The sequence below is a fragment of the Lipotes vexillifer genome, unplaced genomic scaffold, assembly GCF_000442215.2.
Source record: "Lipotes vexillifer unplaced genomic scaffold, Lipotes_vexillifer_v1.1 scaffold970, whole genome shotgun sequence".
NCBI classification, from domain to species: domain Eukaryota; kingdom Metazoa; phylum Chordata; class Mammalia; order Artiodactyla; family Lipotidae; genus Lipotes; species Lipotes vexillifer.
In genome coordinates this window covers 1,482,347-1,504,660 of record NW_006783115.1, presented here as the reverse complement: position 1 = coordinate 1,504,660, position 22,314 = coordinate 1,482,347, and the positions used below count along the sequence as shown (strand labels likewise).

General features: G+C 43.0%; 1 protein-coding gene across 2 annotated transcripts in view; it reads left to right on the top strand.

The window, feature by feature from the left end:
* The window catches only part of FBXW8 (F-box and WD repeat domain containing 8), a 111,285-nt gene that overhangs the window by 69,066 nt on the left and 19,905 nt on the right, over window positions 1-22,314 (top strand). The gene's annotated exons all lie outside the window — the stretch shown is intronic.

The following is a 22,314-nucleotide window of genomic DNA, read 5'->3' as shown; positions in this document are numbered from 1 at the left end:
TCTCTAGGATAAACCGCTAGCAATTACGTTGCTTGGTCAGAGGGTTGATGGACATTGCCAAGTTGCCTTCTAAAAAGGTTGCATCAAAATTTACATTCTTATCCACAGTTTGTAAAAGTGCCTCTGATACTCTTCCAGCCAGAAACAAGGAGACAAGTTTTTAATTGAAATTCTTTGCATGATGACTCAATTTTATCACTACTTAATATTTTACCATCCTGACTGCAGGCCAAGTACTTAGTCTTAAAGCTGACTTACAGAACTCTTTCTCTTCCAGTGGAATCGGGGGAGAGGGATAAAGGTTCGTTTTATTTTGCTTTTCCTCCAGTTTGCTGGGTCTTGACCCTGCTGGCAGTGAGTGTAACCCTGGGAAGGAACTTCTCTGAGCCAGCAGCTCCTCTGACGACGTCCTTCTCCCAAGGAAGGAGGCCCTTTTCACGTAGCAGTGTTGTGAACTGGAAAAGAGCCAGTCTCTGGATGCACACCGTCTGCGTTCCAGCTGCAGGCCTACCACCTGCTACCCTGTGTGACCTTAAACATGTTGCTTAACCCTCATTATGCCTCAGTTCCCTCATTTGTAAAAGGGAGTTCATAATGGTACCTACTTCACAGAATTGTAGGATGAAATGAAAACGTATGTGTAAAGCTTTAAGCATAGTACCTGGCATTGGAGAGTTAACGATCACTGTGTGCTTCCTGTTCTTTCTAGCGCTCATAGTTTGAGTCTAGCCTCTGGTTGTGATTTTTACATCTTGTTTCTCCTATGCAGTCACCTGTAAGGTCAAATCTCACCTATCTAGGTGTTCACTGGTTTTGCAACATGGATTCCAATTATATATTCTTCAACCAGGAAGATAGATAAAGCCGTAGAAAATACATGTGGCTTAGTCTGGTCTCACTGTGAGAAGGGATCGCTTTGTGCTCAAGTTGGCCTGCTTTGCTGGAGCATATTCAGCATATCTTAGCTGGAAAGTCTGTGATGATATAATTCCTATGTTTTGTCTTCCCAGGAAGTGGGGGGAAAGGGACAGCAGTTGGTTTCCTAAGGCAGCTTCCTTTCTTGGCCTTTGAAAACACTTGCTTTTCTGATCCCTGGTGAGCTCATTTGATGAGAGGAGAGAGACTGTTTGGTTTCTAATTTTTCATCCATCATACTTTCAAGTTTCAGTTATCTCACTTCTTTCTCGAGTTCTCAGTGTAGTGAGGTGATAGTTTATTTAATCCTAGGCTGGTTTAAATTTTTAATATTTTTAATAAACCTTTCATCTAACAGGTCCTATTTCTCTGACTTACCTGAGTGGATCTGTTTCTATAGTGATACAGTTGCAGTGGATATATTTGAGAAACCAGTTAAAGGGATAGCTCAGCACAAAATTAGATTGGGAAAAAAAAAAAATTAGACTGGGAGCATCCTTTAGGTGTTGATGTAAGTAGGCGCTTTTTTGGATGCCTCTCAATATTTCCAACCTAATTAAAAAGCATTAATTATAAGAATTAGCTGATTCTTACGTTAATTTGATGAAAATTCATTTTTAAAGGTTTATAGTCCCTCTAATAACTTGTTATTGGGTAGTTTTCATTGGTGTTTTAAAAGTAAGAGTGGAAGTAAATTTGCTACAAGAATGTGTTTAAATGCCTCTCTGAAATCTGACAGTAGCATTTAGTCATGCAAATATTTTGTGAGTACACCACCAAACCTTCAAACACTTGTGTGGGTAGATGGGTTGTTGTTAGTAGTGCTGGTGGTAACTCTGCATTGAGATGCTTTTCCAACATGAATGCCACCCACTTGAACGTGAGGGAAGCCAAGCTTTAACTGTGAAACTTTCCGTATTTTTGCAGAGGTAGGACTTTCTGTCTGATTATGTTTAATGGATTTTCTACTTCCTCAGAAAAACCAACATTTCTGTGTGAATTAAGCCATGTAATGGGTGGCTCTGTGAGATTTTAGTAGCATCCTGCCACCCCATAATGTACTGTCATAATTCTTAAGTCTTATGTGCAGGCCCTGTGTCACCTTGCTTGTGAGCTCCACACTTTGGTCCTGTCGGTGTCCATCCGGCCTGGTAGCACATTTTACTAGGTTGGTATGAGACTGAGAGCAGTAGAGTTTGCCTGGAGCTGTGTCCGTGTGAGGGTTTGTGTCTGTGCCTCTGGGCCTGTATGTTTAGGATTCAGATGAAGGCTTTATGAGAACACAGAGTCTGGTTTATCTTCCTTTGTACCTGATACAGAACTGGGGGTTAGCTAGAGTCCACTGTTGATTAACTGTGATAAAAGCAGACATGAAGTTCAAATGTTGGTAATAGAATTTTAGTCATGAACTGAAATTTCCCTGACCTGTAGGAGTATTTCAGCAGTGTTACTTTTGTTTACTTGAAAAATGTCTTTACACCATATGATGCTCACATTAGCATTTTATAGACACCACAGCTGTCTAAGCATCAATAATAATGGTTCAGACTCATCCATTCACATATCTGCTAGCCAGCCTGTCATGTATTTATCACAGAGAGTTACAGAGCACCGGTCGTGTCCTGGCATCGGAGCATTAAAACAACATTGTGCACAAATTTCAGCAGACGGGTATCTGTCAAGCAACTTAGCTCTGTTAGTAAACATACTTAGTTTTCTAAGGAAATGAAACCAAGTAACTTAGCAGAAGTTTATCTATTTAATCTTAAGAAAAGGCTTGTGAATACAGCTGGTTCAGTCATTTCCAGCTCTGGTAGGAAGGCTCAGAGAAAGTGTTAGTACTTTAACATTAGGGGCCACGCTTGGGTTTGCCAGCATGTTCTTTCTTTGGCCACGTAAAACTGCAGGGTGAAAAAAGGCTATTATCTATTTGCACTCTTTCTTAAAAGAGCAGATCTTTAAACATCTTAAAGAGAAAAGTATTTTTTGACTAGGTAATGCATTCACCTGATTCAGAAATCAAAAGACATGAAAGGAAGGGTGTGCAGTGGGATGACTCCTTCCCACTCTTTTCAACCCGCCACCCACTTTCTCTTCCTGGAGCAGCTAAAAATCAGTGTTGCCAGTGTCTTGCACATCCTTCCAGAGATGTTTTATGCATATGTAAGCAAATTGTCCATACATGCCCTCAATCCCCTCTTTCTAAAAAATATAAATAGTAAAATACTCTATTTTTGTCCTGCCTCTTGCTTTTTTGTGCAGCAGAATCTCATAGAGATCATTTCATCATTTCTTATAACATAAAGAACTTCCTGGTAGGTTTTTTTATTTTTTGCAATTTTATGATATTGCACCTTGTAGTTGTACCTTAAGTAATTCTGCGACCCTACCCCCTATTGATGGATGTTAGGCTTGCTCCCAGTCTTTTGCTGTTGTGAACACTTGGTCCACATGAATGTATTTGTAGGATTAGTTCCTCAAAGTAAAGACTTGCTGGGTCAGAGGGCGCTGTGCCTTCATGATTTTGATAGCTGTTGCCCTCTATAGTAGGTGTTCCTTGGAAAGTGGAGGATGGCAGTGCATCCCATTCTCCTAGCAGTTCCTTAACATCTTTCCTCTCACAGGCTTTACAGAAGGGTCAGAACAAAATGAGGCCAGAAGGAATAAACAGAACTCTATCTGGTCTTGCCTTCATTTAAGTTATTTTGTAGCTCTCTGCTTTGAGGATGAATGACCTCCATCTAGAATCACATGCTTTACCTAGAATCAGTGCAGTGGGACTGACAGCCTTATCAGACCACCATTAGGGTGGACAGAGCTACAACACACACTGATATGTGCCCCTTCTCGGCTTGTTTGCTACCATTTGAGGGAGAACCCATGGTTCTTTAAAGACAGTAGGCTCATCTGCCTCTTTTTTGTAAAATGAGGAGGGTTGGACATGTGACTTTTGGTCTCCTGTCCAGCACCCACGTTCCTTGATTCTTTTTTTTTTAAAATTAATTAATTAATTTATTGGCTGCATTGGGTCTTCGTTGCTGTGTGTGGGCTTTCTCTAGTTGGGGTGAGCGGGGGCTACTCTTTGTTGTGGTGGGTGGGCTTCTCATTGTTGTGGCTTCTCTTGCTGCGGAGCACGGGCTCTAGGCGCGTAGGCTTCAGTAGTTGTGGAACGTGGGCTCAGTAGTTGTGGCTTGCAGGCTCTAGAGCTCAGGCTCAGTAGTTGTGGTGCATGGGCTTAGTTGCTCCGTGGCATGTGGGGTCTTCCCGGGCCAGGGCTCGAACCTGTGTCCCTTGCATTGGCAGGCAGATTCTTAACCACTGTGCCACCAGGGAAGCCCCCTTGATTCTTTAAGCAGTTAGGTGGTTTAAACTTTTTCCTTTACCTGTGGAGTCATGTTGAGCTGGTCTGTCCTTGGAGGCTACTGGGGAGCTGAAGGTTTCTGAAATGGGTTGAGGAACCCGTTGCTCTCCTGTTACTTCTCTAACGGGATCTCCTAAGGGTCATGCTTATTGCTGGCAGGAATGATTGGGCAGGAAATTGTTTGGTACTTTTTCATCAATTCCTGTGTCTTTCTGGGCAAGGGGTATGTGGTGAGAAGGGCTGCTTGAAGGTCTTTTACTTTTAGATGAAAATGGACTCTTAAGTGTTGACGTTGCATTCTTGCGTTCTCACGCTTCAGTGGCATAAATGATCTTTAAGGTAGTCGTTGCTAAGTGGCATAAGATTGTAAAAGAAAACAAATGGAATTAGCAGTTACTCTGGCCTCATCTCTTCATCATGTTGCAGGGCAAAGATGAGTGTCAACTCTGTTAATGTGGCCCTTTGTGCCCAAATAGCCCTTTAAAATTTGTTTTTAGTCTCATACTTCCTGAATCTGTCAAAAATACTTCCACCCATGAAAACGTTTTTATGGTGCTAATCATCTTTATTAATTCTTTTGCTGCCTGAATTAAATTTTGCTCTCAGAGGTGGAGGGTTAGGAGATAGAATTGCCTCGTTTAAGAGCATTATGTTGACGATGAGTCTCATGTCTCATAAAGGAAGAGAGAGACCCACTTACAGCTCTCAGCATCATTCTGTGTATTTGGACATATTTCCTAATTTAGTTCTGAAGTGCTTGGCATTCGGTGGCAGATTGTATTTAGCAGCACGCGGCGCGCATCCTAATCAGGGTGACGTGAGTGAAGTAATCCAGGAGGCTGGGGTGTGTTTGACAAGGACACTGGCTTGGCGCTGCTGCCTCAGCTTACATCACGCTGGAAAATAATTGCTAACGTCTCTTAGGATAATCAATCCCTGTAAGCGGACGTGAAAAGACTCCGGATTGGTTATTGCATTCGTCACAAGTTGAAATACCTGTCTGGAAGAGCCTTTGGGATCAAAGGCTCGTGGATTCTGGCACCATTCTCCATACCTACACCAGAATATGAAATCCATCTTTCCTTTTGTTCAAGATTCCATTCCAGAGGAGAACTAAAAACTGTATTTTACAAGCAGGATGAATAATTTGAAATTGAAAGTTCACAAAGTAAATAAGTGTCTCATTTCCTCTTCACTTTCACCTTAAACCTTTAACATTTTTCATATTTATTTACTTTCTGCTTGGAAAAGTTTAAGAAAATAGCTCTTGGAGACCAGTTTTCTGGGTTGTTGAGTGATGTTGACTACCAAAGGGTCCACTTTTGTTGCTAGCGTTGCTGTCATTGTGAACGACTGCTTACTGAACACGCACAATTTGCTGGATATCTGACCGTGCTGCAAACAGGGATGTCTCAAACGTGACATCCACGTCGGGGCTTACCTCCTCATGGGCTTTAACAGCAGCTTAGTAATACAGAGGTGGTTTTCTCCATGTTGAGATGGACATGAGGTCATAGGGAGACCTTCACGGTTAATTTGCTGAATTCCAAAGTACTGAAAAGTTATACAGGTAAATATGTAGATGAGGATTGAATATTCATATGCATTTTGTACATGTTTTAATATTAAAATGTATCAGTGGTAAGAGATTGGTTCAAGGTGGCGGACTAGAAGGACGTGCGCTCACTCCCTCTTGGGAGAGCACCAGAATCACAACTAACTGCTGAAGAGTCATCGACAGGAAGACAGTGGAACTCACCAAAAAGATACCCCACATCCAAAGACAAAGGAGAAGCCGCAATGAGATGGTAGGAGGGGTGCAATCACAATAAAATCAAGTCCCATAACCGCTGGGTGGGTGACTCACAAACTGGAGAACACTTATACCACAGAAGTCCACCCACTAGAGTGAAGGTTCTGAGGCTCACATCAGGCTTCCCAACCTGGGGGTCCGGCAACGGGAGGAGGAATTCCCAGAGAAATCAGACTGTGAAGGCTAGAGGGATTTGATTGCAGGACTTGGACATGACTGGGGGAAACAGAGACTGCACTCTTGGAGAGCACACTCAAAATAGTGTGTGTGTCAGGACCCAGGGGGAAGGAGCAGTGACCCCCATAGGAGACTGAACCAAACCCACCTGGAGGGTCTCCTGCAGAGGTGGGGGGTGGCTGTGGCTCACCACGGGGACAAGGACACTGGCAGCAGAAGTTCTGGGAAGTACTCCTTGCCATGAGCCCTCCTGGAGTTTGCCATTAACCCCACCAAAGAGCCTGTAGGCTCCATTGCTGGGGCATCTCAGGCCAAACAACCAGCAAGGAGGGAACTCAGCCCCACCCATCCGCAAACAATCAGATTAAAGTTTTACTGAGCTCTTCCCACCAGAGCAACACCCAGCTCTACCCACCATCACTCTCCCCCATCAGGAAGCTTGCACAAGGTCTTAGATAACCTCATTCACCAGAGGGCACACAGCAGGAGCAAGAAGAACTACAGTCCTGCAGCCTATGGAACAAAAACTGCATTCACAGAAAGATAAACAAGATGAAAAGGCAGAGGGCTATGTACCAGATGAAGGAACAAGACAAAACCCCAGAAAAGGGCTTCCCTGGTGGCGCAGTGGTTGAGAGTCCGCCTGCCGATGCAGGGGACACGGGTTCGTGCCCCGGTCCGGGAACATCCCACATGCCGCGGAGCGGCCAGGCCCGTGAGCCATGGCCGCTGAGCCTGCGCGTTCGGAGCCTGTGCTCCGCAACGGGAGAGGCCACAACAGTGAGAGGCCCGTGTACGGCAAAAAAAAAAAAAAAAAAAAAAAACCCAGAAAAACAACTAAATGAAGTGGAGACAGGCAACCTTCCAGAAAAAGAAGTGAGAATAATGATAGTGAAGATGATCCAGGACCTCAGAAAAAGAATGGAGGCAAAGATCGAGAAGATGCAAGAAATGTTTAACAAAGACCTAGAAGAATTAAGGAACAAACAAACAGAGATGAACAATACAATAATTGAAATGAAAAATACACTGGAAGGAATCAGTAGCAGAATAACTGAGGCAGAAGAATGGATAAGTGACCTGGAAGACAGAATGGTGAAATTCACTGCCGTGAAACGGAATAAAGAGAAAAGACTGAAAAGACAGCTTAAGAGACCTCTGGGACAAAATTAAATACACCAACATTCGCATTATAGGGGTTCCAGAAGGAGAAGAGAGAAAGGACTTGAGAAAGTATTTGAAGGAATTACAGTCGAAAACTTTCCTAACGTGGGAAAGGAAATAGACACCCAAGTCCAGGAAGCAAAACCCAAGGAGAAACACACCAAGACACACAGTAATCAAATTGACAAAAAGCCAAAGAAAAATTATTAAAAGCAACAAGGGAAAAATGACAAGTAACATACAAGGGAACTCCCATAAGGTTAACAGCTGATTTCTCAGCAGAAACTCTACAAGCCAGAAGGGAGTGGCATGACATATTTAAAGTGATGAAAGGGAAGAACCTACAGCCAAGATTACTCTACCCGGCAAGGATCTCATTCAGACTCGAGGGAGAAATCAAAAGCTTTACAGATAAGTAGAAGCTAAGAGAATTCAGCACCACCAAACCAGCTCTACAGCAAATGCTAAAGGAGCTTCTCTAAGTGGGAAACACAAGAGAAGAAAAAGACCTACAAAAACAAACCCAAAACAATTAAGAAAATGGTCATAGGAACATACATATCGATAATTACCTTAAACGTGAATGGATTAAATTCTCCAATCAAAAGACACAGGCTTGCTGAATGGATACAAAACCAAGACCCATATATATGCTGTCTACAAGAGACCCACTTCAGACCTAGGGACACGTACAGACTGAAAGTGAGGGGATGGAAAAACATATTCCATGCAAATGGAAATCAAAAGGAAGCAGGAGTAGCAATGCTCATATCACATAAAATAGACTTTAAAATAAAGAATGTCACAAGAGACAAGGAAGAACACTACATAATGATCAAGGGATCAACCCAAGAAGAAGATATAACAATTATAAATATATATGCACCCAACATAGGTGCACCTCAATGCATAAGGCAACTGCTAACAGCTATAAAAGAGGAAATTGACAGTAACACAGTAATAGCGGGGGACTTTAACACCTCACTTAAACCAATGAACAGATCATCCAGACAGAAAATGAATAAGGAAACACAAGCTTTAAATGACACAATAGACCAGATAGGTTTAATTGGTATTTATAGGACATTCCATCGGAAAACAGCAGATTACACTTTCTTCTCAAGTGCACGTGGAACATTCTCCAGGATAGGTCACATCTTGGGTCACAAATCAAGCCTTGGTAAATTTAGGAAAATTGAAATCATATCAAGCATCTTTTCTGACTACAGTGCTATGAGATTAAAAATCAATTACAGGGGGAAAAAAGGTAGAAAACACAAACGCATGGAGGCTGAACAGTATGTTACTAAATAACCAAGAGATCACTGAAGAAATCAAAGAGGAAATCAGAAAATACCGAGAGGCAAATGACAACAAAAACACAACGATCCAAAATCTATGGGATGCAGCAAAAGCAGTTCTAAGAGGGAAGTTTATAGCAATAAAACCTCAAGAAAGAAGAAAAATGTCAATCCCCACACACACCTAAAGGAACTAGAGAAAGAAAAACAAACAAAACCCAAAGTTAGTAGGAGGAAAGAAATCATAAAGATCAGAGCAGAAATAAATGAAATAGAGACAAAACAACAGCAAAATCAGTAAAACTAAAAGCTGGTTCTTTGAGAAGATAAACAAAATTGATAAAGCATTAGCCAGACTCATCAAGAAAAAGAGGGAGAGGACTCAAGTCAATAAAATTAGAAATGAAAAAGGAGAAGTTACAACAGACACCACAGAAATACAAAGCATCCTAAGAGACTACTACAAGCAACTCTATGCCAATAAGATGGACAACCTGGAAGAAATGGACAAATTCTTAGAAAGGGATAACTTTCCAAGACTAAACCAGGAAGAAACAGAAAATATGAACAGACCAATCACAAGTAATGAAATTGAAACTGTGATTAAAAATCTTCCAGCAAACAAAAGTCCAGGACCAGATGGCTTCACAGGTGAATTCTATCAAACCTTTAGAGAAGAGCTAACAGCCATCCTTCTCAAATTCTTCCAAAAAATTGCAGAGGAAGGAACACTCCCAAACTCATTCTGTGAGGCCACCATCACCCTGATCAAAACCAGACAGAGATACTACAAAAAGAGAAAATTACAGGCCAATACCACCGATGAATATAGATGCAAAAATCCTCAACAAAATCCTAGCAAACAGAATCCAACAACACATACACCACAATCAGGTGGGATTTATCCCAGGGATGCAAGGATTCTTCAACATACGCAAATCAATGTGATACACCATATTAACAAATTGAAGGAGAAAAACCATATGATCATCTCAATAGATGCAGAACAGCTTTTGACAAAATTCAACACCCATTTATGATAAAAACTCTCCAGAAAGTGGGTGTAGAGGGAACCTACCTCAACATAATAAAGGCCATATACGACAAACCCACAGCAAACATCCTTCTCAGTGGCGAAAAACTGAAAGCATTTCCTCTAAGATCAGGAATAGGACCAGGATGTGCACTCTGGCCACTATTATTCAACATAGTTTTGGAGGTCCTAGCCACAGCAATCAGAGAAGAAAAAGAAATAAGAGGAATACAAATTGGAAAAGAAGTAAAATTGTCACTGTTTGCAGATGACATGATACTATACATAGAGAATCCTAAAGATGCCACCAGAAAACTACTAGAGCTAATCAATGAATCTGGTAAAGTTGCAGGATACAAAATTAATGCACAGAAATCTCCTGCATTCCTATATACTAATGATGAAAAATCTGAAAGAGAAATTAAGGAAACACTCCCATTTAGCATTGCAACAAAAAGAATAAAATACCTAGGAATAAACCTACTTAGGGAGACAAAAGACCTGTATGCAGAAAACTATAAGACACTGATGAAAGAAATCAAAGATGACACAAACAGATGGAGAGATGGACCATGTTCTTGGATTGGAAGAATCAATATTGTGAAAATGACTATAATGCCCAAAGCAATCTACAGATTAATGCAATCCCTATCAAATTACCCATGGCATTTTTTACAGAACTAGAAAAAAAAATCTTAAAATTTGTATGGAGACACAAAAGACCCCAGATAGCCAAAGCAGTCTTGAGGGAAAAAAACGGAGCTGGAGGAATCAGACTCCCTGACTTTAGACTATACAGTAGTCAAGACAATATGGTCCTGGCACAAAAACAGAAATATAGATCAATGGAACACGATAGAAAGCCCAGAGATAAACCCACACACCTATAGTCGACTAACCTACAACACAAAGGAGGCAGGGATATACAGTGGAGAAAAGGCATGTCTTCAATAAGTGGTGCTGGGAAAACTGGACAGCTACGTGTAAAAGAATGATATTAGAACACTCCCTAACACCATACACAAAAATAAACTCAGAATGGATTAAAGACCTAAACGTAAGGCCAGACACTATCAAACTCTTAGAGGAAAACATAGGCAGAACACTCTATGACATAAATCACAGCAAGATCCTTTTTGACCTACCTGCTAGAGAAATGGAAATAAAAACAGAAATAAACAAATGGGACCTAATGAAACTTAAAAGCTTTTGCACAGCAAAGGTAACTATAAACAAGATGAAAAGAGAACCCTCAGAATGGGAGAAAATGTTTGCAAACGAATCAATGGACAAAGGACTAATCTCCAAAATATACAAACAGCTCATGTAACTCAATATTAAAAAAAAAAAGAAACAACCCAATGAACAAATGGGCAGAAGACCTAAATAGACATTTCTCCAAAGAAGACATACAGTTGGCCAAGAGGCACATTGAAAGCTGCTCAACATCACTAACTATTAGAGAAATGCAAATCAAAACTACAATGAGGTATCACCTCACACTGTTTAGAATAGGCATCTTCAGAAAATCTACAAACAAATGCTGGAGAGGGTGTGGAGAAAAGGGAACCCTCTTTCACTGTTAGTCGGAATGTAAGTCGATAACAGCCACTATGGAGAACAGTATGGAGGTTCCTTAAAAAAGTAAAAATAGAAGATACCATATGACCCAGCAGTCCCACTACTGGGCATATACCCAGAGAAAACCATAATTCAAAAAGACACATGCACCCCAATGTTCACTGCAGCAGTGTTTACAATAGCTAGGTCATGGAAGCAGCCTATATGCCCATTGACAGATAAATAGATAAAGAAGATGTGGTACATATATACAATGGAATATTACTCAGCCATTAAAAGGAACGAAATTGGGTCATTTGTAGAGACATGGATGGACCTAGAGACTGTCATACAGACTGAAGTAAGTCAGAAAGAGAAACACGCATATTAACACGTATATGTGGAATCTGGAAAAATGGTACAGATGAACCGGTTTGCAGGGCAGAAATAGAGACACAGATATAGAGAACAAACGTATGGACACCAAAGGGGAAAGTGGAGGGGTGGTGGTGGTGGGATGATTTGGGAGATTGGGATTGACATGTATATACTGATGTGTATAAAATGGATGACTAGTAAGAACCTGCTGTATAAAAAAAAAAAAATAGAATGTATCAATAATTGATATAATCGTTAGTGTACTGTTGATAATGAATAGTTTTCACATGTTGTGAAAACCCTGAAATGCTTCCATAGAGCCCCAAGGGCTTCTCAAGACAACGTCTCTGACTTAGAGACCTTTGAGGACCCGACCACCTATGATATTCTCTACACCCATGATGGGTGATTCTGCAAAAACTATTTCTTAGAATGCTGCCACTTCTTGTAGAAGCTAAGAGTGCTTCAGGATCTCCAGCTATCCTGAGCTACTCCTGGGAGGGAGTGATGGAAGTTATAGAAAGTGAATATGGGGAAAAGTATTTTCAGCTAAGTCGGGTAGTGGTATAACCAGTGGGGACTTGGAGTCAGACAAGCCTTAGGCAAGTTGCTTACATGCCTCAGGCTTCCCATTTGGAAATGGGAGAATACCTGGCGAAAGGAGGTAATGTGCTTATGGCGGGTGCTCAAGACTTGTTAGGCGCCTCCTTCACCTCCCCATCCCCACCAGCATTGGGGTCAGGTCAGAGTTCATCAGGAAAGCCTGGGCAAGGGGGCAGTCCAGGCAGAGGCACCAGGCCTGCAGGAGGGTTTCTGGGGGCCAGGAAGTAGTGCTGGGCTGGTCCAGGAGGCTGGAGCACAGGTGCCGTGGGCTGGTGTGGGAGCTGTGCTAAAGCCATACCTGCTAGGATCCATTTTCCTGAGAGTTGTTTTACAAGAATGCATTTAGAATAGGAAGGGCTGGGGGAATTCAGCTTTTTGCAGGATGAATGCAGTTAAGTTAATGTGAATGCTGAGTCACTTTGTGTATGGTCACTTTGAGATGTGGAGCCCCATTGGAGAGGGCTGGCACTGTGTCTTAAGTATCTTTTGTCTTCGCTCACACTGGCGTAGTTTTTGTATATCATGACACGCGTATCATTTTCTAATTTCTAAAAACATTGATCAGAATTCTAGAAGCACTGAGCAAGTGTTTACAAGACCATTACATTGACATATATGATGATCATTTCCTTTTTTCTCATGTGTCTTTTTTAAAAAAATTTATTTATTTATTTTTGGCTGCATTGGGTCTTCGTTGCTGCACGCGGGCTTTCTCTAGTTGCGGCGAGCAGGGGCTACTCTTTGTTGCGGTGTGCAGGCTTCTCATTGCGGTGGCTTCTCTTGTTGTGGAGCACGGGCTCTAGGTGTGTGGGCTTCAGTACTTGTGGCACGACGGCTCAGTAGTTGTGGCTCGTGGGCTCTAGAGCGCAGGCTCAGTAGCTGTGGCGCCTGGGCTTAGTTGCTCCGTGGCATGTGGGATCTTCCCGGACCAGGGCTTGAACCTGTATCCCCTGCGTTGGCAGGTGGATTCTTAACCACCGTGCCACCAGGGAAGCCTTCATTTGTCTTTTGAATTAAGCTTAGAATTTTATATAGGGCCTAATTTTTCTAATGGCTTTCCTGATTATTTATGTGGGATTTCCATCCGGGTTTACCGTTCCATACCCATGGGAGAGTGTGAACTTGGAGTTGATCTTGGCGTTTATTTCACTCTTTGAATAGGTGGCTTTGGTTTCTTTGTGCCAGATGAGCAGCAACTAGTTTGTTAGGGTTAAAAATCAGCTCGTTTTTCAGTTAATGAAGATCACGGGGGCCTATTGGAAATGTTTACCTTTGCTCTGTAATCAGTAACAGTAACACTGTAGAATAGGCTGCAGGCTTTCCATGTGTATATATCCAGACAGTTGAGACAGAGGTGTTGGTTTGATAGAGGGTAGGAGAAGAGGGCACTCAGAAGATGGCCTGAGTTTGAATTTCACAATATTTAAGACATTTTATTGTTTTCAAGTACACATAGCAGCTTAAACTACCAAAAATATTACAAAGTAGAGGGCTTTTGCTTTTTATTCAATACGTAGATGAATATGATTTTTTAATTTACCCGGCACTTCTGTCTATAAGGCACTGTGTTAGAGAGTGGGTTTACAATTAACTTATCAATTATTGAGTTGCAGATGAGTTCTTCTAATGGATGCAAAGTTAACTCTTAAGCATCCTCTCAGTGTGTTATTAATTTACAGGGTAAATCCAGTTTTGTAGATGGTCAAAGGAAAACCCCAGCTCAGTCCACATTTGAACAATCACATTCCAGATTAAGGGACTCGGGAGGTTTTCAGTGGGTCACAGTGAGGCCAGGATCGTCTGAATGTGCCTCGTGCAGGAAGCAGTTCTGCCGTGACCTGGGTTCTGTCTCCTGCTGCAGGTGGTCCATTGATATGGGACTGACCGACTGGACCTGGACCGAATTCAATACCCACATTTCTTTGGATCTTTCTAGGTTAGGACCTCTGGCCCAGGCTCTGCCTGTTCCCCTGGGTGGCCTCTCTGGACTGCGGAGTTTCCTCAGGATGTGAACTCCTATCTCATGTTCCACAATAAGTTTTAAAGCATGTGTTGAAAATGACACGAGAGTACTTCCTCCCCAGCACCCCCCTCCTTCACCTGCCCCTGCCCTTTCCCCACCTTTGGTCTCTTGTACCACCTGTCAGTGTCCCTCCTCATGGTCCCTTTCAGATTTTGTCGGAGCAGTGGCTGCGTGCCAAGGACTGTGGGTGACTCGCTGGTGCGCACCTTCTGCCTGGCCTTCCAGACCCTGGAGAGTCAGCCTCCCACTCTCCACCCTGCACCTCCAAAAGGAGCCTGTGCAGTCCAGAATATGCCATGTTTATTCCGGACTAGCAACAGCATTCCCTCTTCCCCTCCTGTCTCTCCATGTCCTTTCAGGAAAGGTCCATCCAGGGTCCCACTTACCAGAAGAAGCCTTCCCGACTGTTGTGACTCTCAGTGAACAGCTCCCTTCCCTTATGCTTACAGTACTCAGGGTCTGCATCTCACATTGCCTTACTGTTACTGTCCAGCACTATTCTTAACCAGATTGCCATCAGCTGGGAGGCAGGAAGTGAGCATTTAGAGCTGAGTACCACTGCTTTAATGTTTCCGATTCTTTTTTGGCTTGGGAGGCAGTCAGTGTCGGTGTAGTGCGGGGGTTCTCAAACGCCAGGGAGTATCAGAAGAATACAGATCTTGGGCCTCCACCCCGAAGGCTTCTGACTCACCGAGTCTGGGTCGGGGCCTGAAGGTCTGTTGTGCCCAGTGCTGCCGATGCTGCTAGTCCAGAGCCGCACTTTGAGCACCCCGGCGTAGTTGGAGGTCCACCCACCCAGCTTTGAATTCTGGTTCCAAACCTTCAGTTCTGTGTAAGTGGTTTGGCCTCTCTACACCTCTGCTTCCTCATATATAAAGTGAGTAAAATCATGATAGCCACCGTATGGCATGGTGGGGATCAGGTGAGAGAACGCATAGTCGCAGTGTTTTGCACATAAGAGGACACTATAAGTATTAGGCGTTACTAACCATTTTTGCCAGGACTCAGGAAGAGGCTTGTCATATGGTGGCAGACACTGACCTAGAAATGAGATTAGCTGGGCTCTGCCTAGTGCATCCTCAGCTGCTGTTGTTACCTGTGTAATTTGGGGTTATTGAAATTATTTTAAGCCTCAGTTTCTTTATGCATAAAATGTGTACGGTAGTGTCTGTCTTCCTTTGCTGGTTGTGAGAATCAGATGGAATGATATTCTGAGAGGATTTGTGTGAAAGGAATATCATGATGATTATTAACAGCTGCTATTTACAGTGTACTTCGTGTGCAAGACGCTGCTGATCACGTTTGTGCCAGCGCTGTCGTGTACTACGTAGTACCATATAGTGAAAGGTTGTTATGCCCTTAAGCGTGTCGAGGGGACTGGGGTGGACTGTGCGCTACACCAAAGGCCCCAGTAGTTCACTGCAATTTTTCACGCTCCTGCATCAGCTGTCATTTGTCTCAGTGATCTGATTGTAGCCACATTCTGCCTGTCTACCCACTTCTAAGCCTTTGTCCAGTCTAACTTGGGGCCAAATGAGAAGTTGCCAGGCCGGTTGCAAACTGACGCGCAAGCACCGTAATATCCGGAATTGCGTACACAGTGTGAAGTCTGCAGGCTCACGAGTGTTGTTACACGACCAGCTCTCACTTGCAATCTTCCCATGTAAAAGAATCATGTCCAGGTTGTCTTTAGTTTTGAAGAATTCATTTCGTAGTTTGCAGCCTCAGTTTTCCTCCCATATATATGACACAGATTTAATGATAACTTTATTTCTCGTGGGGACTTTGGTTAGTTACATGTAGTTAATATTTGTGAAGTGCTCTGAAACTGTCCATGCTCTTTATTATGATGAGGCCTGTTGGGAACCTGAAAGGAGTATGTGAGGATTTTCGGCATTGAGTTATATATTTGCATAATAATTATAATCTCTTCATTGTGCTAAAGGCTCTTGACAGTGAACGTTTCCTATGCATTTTATGTACCCCATCGACCCATTCTTTGTTAGTCGTACCTCTTATCCTTCTTCTAGCGCTAGGACAGAGACTGTCTAAAGAGATTCCTGAAGCAAAGCAGAGAACCATGTTCTGGTCACTACCTTCCTTTATTATTTCCAGCACCTATGGATGTGGGGGTAGAGAGAGATTGGATCATATTGGCCTGCATTTTCACCCAAGTGCACTCTTGCTCTCTGGGTTCTTTTCAGGCTTAGGTCACAATAGGTGTTGGTTTGGCCTCGCTCTGGTCCTTTGTAGACATCTGCCCACATCACAAAGCCCCATGTTTGGCACAGTCCGCAGTGATTGGCAGTGCCTTCCCGGGCAGAGTCCAGTCCTGGAACAGCAGGGGTTGCAGGTGCATTGGCACGTGGTGGTGGGGAGTGCACGTGAGCCTGCCTACCCGGTGCCTGGCGAGGCTCAGCAACACCGTCCCATCCCTGAAATATCCTGTCCTCGTGGGCTTGTCACTCTCATTAAAACTTAAACATGAAAGCAGTTCGGGCTGCTTCTCCCTTTGTGCTGCGTTAGAGGGTGGACTGTGCCAGAAGCATGTCATAGAAACTGTTGAGGGGCTGCTGTGTTTCAGGGAGCTGTGCTCATGTCAGGGGTCCCCTTCTTCGGCTCTGCATCTTGCTGTTTGCTGCTGCTAAAAGCACCTGAGAGGCAAGTTTTTGTTTGCCAGCAGAGTCACCTTTGGGATGGTGGTGAAAGTCATTTTCCACATGTTCACAGAAATGCCGCGTTACCAAGCCTCTTGCGCTGACTTATCTCTGGCAAGGACTTACAAAATAGTCTCTCTGGCTGATTGTCAAAAATTACATCATATCAGAGTAAACTGCTTTTAAATCAGACATCCATTATTCATGTATATTAACTGCTTTTTAATTTTTTTATTGGCTGTTTTTTGTATGATTTACTCTTTTCTCACTAGCTCGCCTTCCCTCCCCGACTGTCTTTCTCATCGTTTTTTACAACCTTAGCTCATCTGTGAATTTATAGAGACTGTTCACTTAGCTTTGTATGTGAACATCAATATGCAGACCCTGCATTTTTTGTAGTAAAATTTTTGAGCACATTTTTGTGGGTCATATTTATGTTGGGTCAGAAGAGCAATTTGGGTCGTTTACATGAGTAAATTCTACCCCAAAGGCTGAGAGGTCTTTTTGTATCTTTTATTTTTTTTAAATTGAGCATTACTAGTCTTGTACTTTAAGTTCTGTATGGAATAAAACTGTACCTCCCACTTATGAACCAGCTAAATACGCTGCTGTTGGTGGAAAGCAAATTGACTTAATGTGTTCATCTGTGGGGGGGGCATATCTTTAACGTAAGGCTGGTGTGTCGTTCACCTGTAATTGACACAGGCAGAGGTGTGCAGCACTTATTCATTCTTTCAGCACATAGATACTGAGTCCTTCCTTTGTGCCAAACACGTTACAGGTATCCAAGAAAGTATCTGTTCACTCCAAACCATGATGCTGGAGGTCCCCGTGCACCTGGCATCTTTGTGCTCCTGGCACTTTGCCCTGATCCATGGCACTTGACTGTTTGGAATAATAAGGACTAGATAAGAGTTTATTCTATTTATTTAACCCCAAATCAGCATTGTTGTTGTGTATAGTCAACATTTGCATTATATTCGTGCACATTTACCTGAATCTTCTCTCACTGTTCTTGCCAGCATTTCAGACCTTTTATTCTGGAATGATTTTATATCTTCCAAAAGTATATTGTGTAGTGAGGGTCTCTTGGCCACAAGTGCTCTCTGCTCTCGGTATTTTTATCCCAAAACATCTTTATTTCATACTCATTCTTGAAAGGTGGTTTTACTAGTCCTTTATCATTCCAGGATGACAGGTGTTTTCTCTCAGACCTTTGAAGAGGTGATTGGTTTGACCTCCACTGTTATTTCCTGAGGAGTTGTTTAACCGTCATTCTCATTTAGGACTTTTTCTCTTCTTTTGGCTGGTTTTTCCTTGTCTTTAATATTCTGTGGTTTCTCTCTGCTGTCTCTAGGTGTGGATTTAGTTCTCTTGGGTGGCTTCTCTTGCACTTCTTTCCTTTCAGTTGCAGAAAGTTCTCAGCCATTGTTTTGTTGAAATTTCTCCTCATTCTCTCTATTCTTTCTGTCTAGAACTCAGGTTAGATGTGTTTTAGACCAACTTGTTCTCCCTTCTGTGCTCTTCCCCACTTACTCATCTTTTCCCTCTCCATCTCTCTGTGTTGCGTCCTGAATAATTTCTTCATCTTTGTCTTCCAGTTCACAAATTCTCTCTTGGACTCCGTTTAACTCATCCATTGATTTTTTTTTTTTTCCTTTGGTTGTGCTGGGTCTTAGTTGCAGCACGTGGGCTCCTTAGTTGCGGCATGCACGTGGGAGCTAGTTCCCTGACCAGGGATCGAACCAGGGCCCCCTGCATTGTGAGTGCAGTCTTATCGACTGCACCACCAGGGAAGTCCCCTGATTTTTTTTTTAATTTCTAGAAATTCTATTTGTTTTGTTTTGCAGAGGTACTTCATCAGTTTTGCTGCTTTTGACCCCTCACCCTCTTTTATTTCTGTAAACATTTCCATCATGCATATTTTTCTTCATCTGATAAACATCTGATATCCTTGGAAGCCTGTTTTCTGTCTCTCACTTACGATGAGCTGTTTCTATGTTGGGAAAAAAAAATTTTTTTTAAATTGTGAGCTCATATTTGGCTGATCTTGATTTGTAGATCTCCTACGGGGCCTGGGTTGAGAGGATCTTCCTCCTGAGAAGATTCTGCCAGGTACCAGGAAGCATGTTACCAACAGGAAAGTACTTTTATTACTAGACCTGGGGTCTTTTGGCCTTGCAGGTAGTATAACTTCAAACTCCCAACGTGCGTGAGGCTTGCAGGCCAAGGGCAAACATATTCCATCCTGAGCTGAACCTGAGACAGGCAAGTTGCCACGTAGGCTCTCTTCACCAGTGGATAGATTTTTGTTCCTATCTTGCTTTTTGCTGAGTGTACATAGCTGTCCAAGGGGCCCAGCTTTAGGCAGACTTATCAGTTCTGGTTCCACCTGGCACTGGCTGGAAACCTTGCCTCCTATTTCCCCAGTTTTCGGGGCTCTGACACCGGCAGATGCCCCCAGAGCAGCCCCTGATGTGAGTGCTGCTCTTCCCTTTCGGGTTGTAGTGCTCGCTTCATTTTTGCCTCCTCGGACTTTCTCGGGCTTCGCAGGAGTTAAACAATGTTTACAGGAATGTTCACTAGACTGAGTCTTCAGTGTTTTAAACAGGATGGTTTTCCAGACATTCATAGTGTGCTGTGTTGTCAGAGGTGGAACCTTGGGCCTGGATACAGTTTGGGAGTTCTGGAATCTGGAGACTGTGGAGAGAGATCTGTGGAACCTTCTGTTTTGAGTACAAGGAAGTGGTTCCTTTGTACAAGCCAGCAGCAAGATTAGGCATCCAGAAATGGGGGAATGTGTTAAGCAAAACAAGGACTATCTGAGTACTTATCATGTACCGGACCATGGTAAGCCCTGGGTTTGCCCGATAAATGTGTACCAGTCAGTTAATCTACAAGCGCTTACTGAGTACCTGGCACGTGCTGGCCCTTAGTCAGTGCTGCAGGAATGAATGACAGGATTGCTGCCCCAAGGAACTTACAGTCTAAGTCTAGGACAGTGTTTTACAATATGTGGCATGGCGCTTGGTAACAGTGCCTCAGCTGGCCTGCTAAAGTCACAGTCTCCTCGGTGACTCTCCTACCCTCCAGTGTTTGAGAACCATGGGTCTGGGGAAAAGTTGGAGGAAGCAGATGTACAGTTCAAGGTGGCACCTTGGGGACACCAGAAGGGGTGCGTAGACGGTGAATACCTTCAGCGCTGACAAGAGGGAATAAACTCTGCTAAGGGCTCAAAGAGAACACACAATAAGCTTAATTGGGATGGAAGAGGAGGGAACATGAGGATTATTTTCTTTACTCTCTAGAATTCGGCTTCTTATCATGACTTTACCCCCTCAGAAGGGCAAAATATATGTGGTGGTGATGGAGGTGGGTTGTTAGACATCGGAAAAGAAAGTAGGTAGACTTTGTTATCTCCAGGAATTTCAGTCAAATCTTCCTCCCCATGCCTTTTTTTATCTTTTACTTCGCTGCAATCCAGCACAGCATCTCCTAACCTTTTCTCTCTCTGTCGCTTCCCTTTTTTTAGATGGTGGCAGACAAATGGTCTTTCATTCACAACGCCTTTTAAAAAGCTATAGTCTTGTAAGGAAGCTTTCTGACCACCTCATCCCTTTGGAAAGGCAGTGCCTGGGGTCCTGAGGCGGTGAGCCCGCTGCTCAGGTTGACGGTGGTGGTGGTGTAATGGCTTTGGCAGATGACACATAGGAGTGTGAGGAAGACTCAGTATTTTGGTAAACTTAAAGAAAACACAAATGGAATTCCTTTTTTCAGTCATTAGCACCCAGCCAAAAGTCTGGGACTGCAAGGCTCTGTAATCTCTTCATAGCTATTTCTGTATACAGTGGTTCCTGTTTCATTATGAGGCTAATAGCAGTCCCAGATTTAGGAAATGTTTGTATTGCTAAATCCAGTTCTTACTGGGTGAAGGAGGAAGTTGGCCTGCCTTGAGCTCACCCCACTGCAGGGGCAGTAGCCATTTCTTATCCCTTTCCTCATGGTTTGGTTGGAAAGCCAGTCCTAGGCACACTAAATGGTCCGGGTCACACCTGGAAGGGGCGGGGCCTGCCTGCACCAGGGCGTTGCCGATGTTTCCCAGATGTCAGGCCTGTGGCCACCACCTCCATCCTGACTCTACACTACTGCCCCTACTGCTACACCACCACCTGCTAGGACATGGCTGTAAGGTGGGTCTCCTTAGAGAGGCGAGCCCCACAAATGGCGGACCAGGACAGTTGGTGGCCGTGCACTAGCTGGTGAAGAGGTGGATTGTTTCAGCTGGCAGCCGGCCGAGGCTCCTGCACATCATCCACCCTCCCTGTTCATTCCAGTGCCTGCTGCACAGAGAAGAGTCAAACATTTGTTTACTGGCTGTTGAAAGAATTATAGCATTATTTATTTTGTCTAAAAAATTAGAAACAACCCAAATATCCATCGGTATGGAATCATATATCCATAGACAAGTTCTATGCAGCCTTTAAAAAGAACAAGATCTTTGTATAGGTACTGACGAGGAAAGAACTCTCATGTTATTTAGTAGGAAAAACAAGTTGTAGAACAACAGTCCCGTCGAGAGAAAAAAATAATTTTATACACAGAGAGAGTGTGCGCGCAACAGACAAGACAGACATGTGTATAGAAAAAGTCTAGCAGTACATAGCCCTCCACATCCACAGGTTGCGAATCCACGGATTCAACCAACCTCAGCTCGAAAATATTCCCCCCCAAATTCTAGAAAGTTCCAAAAAGCAAAACTTGAATTTGCTGAGCACCAGCAACATTTACATAGCATTTACATCGTATTAGGTGTTGTAAGTAATCTAGAAATGATTTAAAGTAGATGAGAAGATGTAGGTTATATGCAAATAGTACACCATTTTATATAAGGGACTTACTTGAGCGTGGGCAGATTTTGGTATCTGGGGGGGGGTCCCGGCAGTAAACCCCCATGGATACCAAGGGACAACTGTATACACTAAACTGTTAAAGTGGTTATTTCTGAGAGATGGCTATCCAGAAGGTTACACAAGATATATTATGTTAGAAATCAGAAAGAAACAAAGATTCTTTAGAAATTTCAGAGAAATCTGAATAATTGACAAAAATGAAAGTTAGGATTCTAAGACTAGGATTTGTGAAAATACCTTAACATCTCTAAGAAGGAAAAAACAGAAAGTTCTTTTTAAACAATGCTTGCTTCCACCAGGTGCCCTCTAAATCTCCCTGGAAGCCAAAGAGAAAGGAGTAGACCCTGCAGTGTCCGAGACTACACACTGCATCTCCTGCAGTTACCTTTGTAAAATATACAACGTGGTTCAGTCATTTT